The sequence below is a fragment of the Engystomops pustulosus genome, chromosome 2 (genome assembly GCF_040894005.1).
Source record: "Engystomops pustulosus chromosome 2, aEngPut4.maternal, whole genome shotgun sequence".
NCBI classification, from domain to species: domain Eukaryota; kingdom Metazoa; phylum Chordata; class Amphibia; order Anura; family Leptodactylidae; genus Engystomops; species Engystomops pustulosus.
This window is the reverse complement of record NC_092412.1, coordinates 185,222,541-185,228,540: the sequence shown is the minus strand read 5'-3', so window position 1 is coordinate 185,228,540 and position 6,000 is coordinate 185,222,541.

The following is a 6,000-nucleotide window of genomic DNA, read 5'->3' as shown; positions in this document are numbered from 1 at the left end:
CAGAAAGTGGAGCAGAACTATAAATAGATGTATATTGGTAAGGTATCTAATAACCTGCCTTCCACCATTTTGACACACATTACAAAGAAAACATGAAGAAAAGAGACCTTTAGGCTTTGAATAAAACATGGAAGCAGTAATGCCCCAGGGATTGGGAGAAGGGAGGCCCTGGGGGACCAGAACACCAGCTCCCACTGCTTTCTTAACTGAGAAAAGATCTGTGAATGCAGCATTTGGAAGGCCTGCTGGCTACACACATTGGGGGGTATTAATGAAGACTTCTTTGGTACAAAAGTGGTGTAGAAGTCATGAAATAATTGCAAATTCTAGTGTTTGAATAGCACTTGTGAATTTTTTCCCCTTTCCGCCACCTAGCGTGGAGGGACGTGAAAGGGGGCATGGAGTGGGACAGTGCAGGGGTTTCCAATCCAATCGCTACAACCAGCAACATCTGAAGTCAGCAACTTCTCTGGCGTAAAAATAAAACACTGGGGCTCATTTACTAAGGGTCCGCGGGCCGTGATTCCGTCGGGTTTCCCGAATAATTCCATTTTGCGCCGAATTGTCTCTGGTTTTTGGCACACGCGATCGGATTGTGGTGCATCGGCACTGGCTTACATGCAACAGAAATCAGGGGGCGTGCCATCGGACAACTCGACAGATTCGGACAAACTGCAGAATTTAAAAACGGAATTGTGTCGCAATGCACCAGGAAGAAGATGGTGAACTCCGGCGAACCTCAGCGTGGAAGCGTCTCATGCAGGAAATTGGACGGACGACCTTAATGAATCGCGGCAGACCCGACAGGACCGGGTAAGTAAATCTGCCCCACTATGTCATGTACTGTGCTCAGCAAATACACACCAGGAAACCTGAACGTTTTAAAAAAGAATTGTGAATATAGCCTAAATCAGCTTTCCGTCTATTACACCACTGACAGCTTAAAGATAAAGAAACCAGAAAAAAAGTCTAACGACTTAAAAAGTCGAGGTTGAAAAATATGGCTGCTTTCTTCCAAAAACAGTTCTATATAGCTGATATGCAATACCTGCACAAACCATGGTCAGGTACGGCACTGTTTTTGAAAGATGGCAGCCATGTTTTTCAACCTTGGGAGAACCTCTTTACAGACAGGGGTAGAGACAGCTGGGGTAAAGAAGACATATAAGCTATTTGTGCTGACATCCCATGGTTTGGTGGTTTTTGGCTAAGTCAGACAACATCACATTATTAATGTGGCTGAGCTAAGGTCACTATGGTATGCTTTCCCAACAGGGGTGGCATTTTCACAATGTTCTGAATAACCAGACACAGACAGAGGAGGTTGCAAAATGCTTTACTAGAGACAGAGCTCGTGCAATCAAGCATGCTATGGGCAGTATTGGTCGGAGGACACTTTGCCACAGGATAGGAAATGGTGGTTTAGGGGGGGGACATATGGGGTTGCAGGACACTTTTTTTGGAATGTGAAATACTGCAAGAAGAATGTGAACAAAGGTTGAGGAAGGGAGAGTGATACATAAATGGAAAGAAGTTGTTCTGTGAATAGGGATTAAAGAGGGATGAAAGGAGGGAAAGAGGCAGAGAAGTTTGTGCATGGAGATGAGACTTCAGATGATATGATGGCTGATCTTGCTAAGGATATACTGAGGAACCAATGCCATGCATGCTGGTTTTAGTGGAATGTGATTCCAGAAACAGTAAGGACTAGAATCAGGAATGTAAACCAGGCAAATTGGCTGCCAGGACAGCACAGAGGCACGAAAAACAACATGGCATGAATTATATGGGTTTTTTTAGATTATGGTAACCAAGTCAATAGGGGACATTTTCAAATGTAATTGTATTATTTTTATTATAATCAGGAGCTTGATTTTTTCCCATATATTTATTTTTATTTCATACTTGGCCAGATTACTGCCACAGGTATTATTTACTTAAAGGAAACCTACCATTTCAAATGGTAGGTTTAAGCTGTAAACACCGAGCACCAGCTCAGGGTGAGCTGGTGCCGGTGCTTAGTTTCGTTAGTGTTAAAACCGCGGTATGCGGTTTTAACACTTTTTAAACTTTATAGCAGAAGCCACTTCGGCACGCAGCGCCGAAGCAGTTTATGCTATAAAGTTTAAAAAGTGTTAAAACCGCGATACCGCGGTTTTAACACTAACGAAACTAAGCACCGGCACCAGCTCACCCTGAGCTGGTGCTCGGTGTTTACAGCTTAAACCTACCATTTGAAATGGTAGGTTTCCTTTAATGAGAGATGGTCCAAAACAGTCTGTAAGAGTGAGGTCAGAGGGGTGTTACAATATAGAATGGAATACTTGGGAGTGCCAGTCTATACCGTAGAAATGCGACAGGTTAATGGCCTATTGGAGAGCACAGGGGTGTCATAATGTATAGGAGCATAGTGGGCTCATAGTGCAAAAGACTGTGAACACAAGCGGTAATTCTAATGAAGGTAGGTAGGTGATAGTTTTATATAGTTTTATATTTTATACTTTGTTAACACATTAATATAATTATAGAAACAAGCAAATCATGATTATTGCCGAGTATAAATGGATCCTATAATGGGGGGGGGGGGGGGGGAGAGCATGTCCAGAAGTTTTGCCTAGGGGAGCGTGAGCTGCAAATAGGGTCCTGTCCTTACTTTCTCATTCATTTACTGGCTCAGAATCTGTTCATCCTGGAAAACAGCTTTAATCAGTAGTTAGAAATAAGTCAGGGGCCCACATTTTTCAGAAAATATTTATCAGAAACAGTGCAAACTGCACTATTTGCAGTTTGCCTATAAAGTGTGCAGGGTGCGTCTGATTCATGAATTGTGGTGCACATTCTTTATAAATCTGGTATTCCCTGAACTGCTCGGGAAGTGTGCAACAATTTTTTTGTGTACTTTGTTCATTCGGCAAAATTGTGGCGCGTGGTCGTCCGACTAAGCACTAACGCGCCTCTTAAGGTGCAAATTGTTTCTGTCTTGTCAGACACAGCGAAGCCATGACAGAAAACTGGCGCAGGCACTTAATGAATACATGTGCAAGCATTTTGCACAATCTTTCTATTGTCACACAAAACTTTACTTTGTTGCTTATCTCCATTCCTCAAGGGGTAAAAAAATCACACTCATCTTTTGTAATGTTTCTCGATCATGCTGCAATGGAACATTCAATCTCATTGTATTTAATTTACAGTAGCAGTACAAAGCCTTTCAGGTTTTTTTTTACCTGGGAACTAAAACTTGTTAGTAATGGAAGAAGATTTATCATACATGTGATATGTGTTTAAACCAGGAAAAAACAAAGTAAGTAAACTAGGAGAATAATCTGACTATATTTACATTGTCACATCCAACTGAACACGTCGGTCAAGGCTTTGAAATATCACACTTCATTTGTAGATCCATAGCATCTGGTGCAAGGTGACTTCCTAGTAATTTCTCACTTCCCTGCACACATGAAAAAGTGAAGGTGTATTGTAACATTTTTCCTAATTAGTTAATTCATTGATCTGTTACCAAATGTCTGTCATGTTAATTGTAAAATTTAAGTGATAAGTTTTGCATTTCATTTTGAAAGGCGTTGCATCAAAAAAGCACATAGAGCGGTCATTAAGGGGTTAAAGTGTTTCTATCATTTCATCCAGTTTCTTAAAATTAATATCTAAAACTCTTAGAGTAGAAATCAAAACGTAGATGTGCACTGTAGTGGTGATGGATAAGGCTCATGAGCTGTTGTGCTGCTGCTCCCTCGTTATCTGTTGTGGTGTACTGGCTGGGTATCACTTGAGCTTTGTGGTTCTACTGTTAAAGGGGTATTCCAGGAATCAGCATAATTCATATACAAGTGGGCACTCAAAATATAAGCCAATGTGTAATTAGTTGTTATTTAAAATTTTGCTCCCCTTGGCAGAAAATGCTGATGACATAGACTGTAATGAAGAATTAAAATGCTACTGGCCCTTTAATCAGTCCGTTAATTTCCTCCGCGCGGTCCGTTGCAGGACAGAAGATGGCTGCTGGTCACATGTCCACATCACATGTCCTGTACCTGCCTGGGCAGGTCATGTGATCACCACTACATTTGGCTGTAGTCAGTTGGTTGCAGTGCATCCAGTATGGCCATTGTTGTGGTGATGGCAGTTACACATCATTACTATGGTAACAGAGCAAGAAAACCTGTTAGATCATCACTGGGAGCAGAGCATAAAAGGTAGGAGGAGTTACTGAGAACTAAAGGATCATGGAACTTGTAGTTTCCAGTGGCGGCCATCTTAGTGATAACTCCACCTACTTTAGAGAGGCCATAAATTTTGTAAATCATAAAATCAAATTATTTAAGCTCCGTTTTGTGACTGACATTGAGTATTGTTGTATTCATTTATTTATATCATCATGGGTTTTTGTGTCAGACGTTCATATTCCCGGAATACCTCTTTAAGAGCTAAGGTGTGCTTTATTTGTTATCTGGATTTCTGTGTTTAACCCAAGCTCTATTCCTTGATTCATTTTCTCATCTGTGACTCTGTATTCTGCTCTGTTGACAACCGTGGCTTGACATGACTCTAATGTCACCATTTAACTCCTGTATATGGATCTGGACTTTGCTTTGACAAGGACATAAGGCCACTACTAAAGAACAAAAAATAGTCAGCTGATCGTTCGATGTCTACAAAAGTTCCTGGGCATATTGGTTGATTCCTGGTATTCCACTGTGCACAGATAGGAGATATCCGGCCTGTACCTGAGACATTTGAAAAATGTGGAGAATAGAGCATGTCACCCACTGGACTTTTAAACCATCTTAAAAACAAAGGAATACAATGTGGTGCAACCTACATGTTTCAAACCACTTTGGGTTCTTAGACACTGTCTAGACCCAGTGTTTTTAAGATGGTATAAAATAAATAAGATTTTCATTTCCCTATGAGTGCTGGATTCTCCACACATTTTTCAAGTGTTTCCAGGAATTCAGACAGACACCAAACCAGTTAGTTGGCACAGTTGGCCCACAACCTGCTGAGCCTTACCCGTTCAGCTGCATTTTTTCATTATACCTTTGTGTTCTGGATGAAAAACTAAATACTGTAGGTGAACAGAAAATTCTCTTAAGATGTCACTCCACTTTCTACATCACCTGTTAAATGGAGTCAAATTTTTGTAAAATTTGCATTGGATACATCAGTCTAAACTTGATTAGACAACATAACCACATCCAAAAATAGTAACACAAAGATGAACATGCTGAAACATGGGGAAACTAGAACCAAATATTTGGATGGCAAGGGTTTTAGTGGTAGATGTTTTTAAAGAATGTGAAAAAGTCAATGGAAAAATCCTGTAGGTTACTAAGAACAATGACATTAAGTATCTCCCACCATGAACCTGTCCAATCATGCAGCCAAAGGCCTTAAATGCTTAAATGTATTTTAAGGGTAGACCCCCAGCTCCATCCCAAGGAGTTACGGTCTTGCAAAGAAGGGCAGAGTAAGAGATAGCCATATTTCAGTAGCTGATAATTGGTTTCTCAAATTATTCTTCCTGTTAGTAGAGTCAAGGTAGTGCAGGACCACGGAGAAGAGAGGCATGGTTCCCAGTCCATCTCAGCATTGAGCATTCTGTGTGATTTCACTAATAACTTGAGATTACAACCTGGTTTGTGTCACATATCATTTTGTGTTACTATGGTTTAGCTTGTAATTAAACCCAAGAGCAGAGTCCAATGCCCTCCATAGTATTCACAATTACCTCCTTGGATGAATTTGATGTAATGAATCCCCAGGTGTAGTCTATACTAGACACAGCTGACATAAACCAGGATACAACTGAAGGTAGTCTGGTCAGGACAGGGCAGATGGAACCCTGTAATATGAGGTCAGGTACACCGGCCAAGGCAGTAATAGCAAAGACAATAGCAAACACAGCACAGGAACCAGCAGAACTTAATTGCTCAAACACAGAAATAAACAGGTGAGGATCAATGTCAATCCTGTTACTTCTGG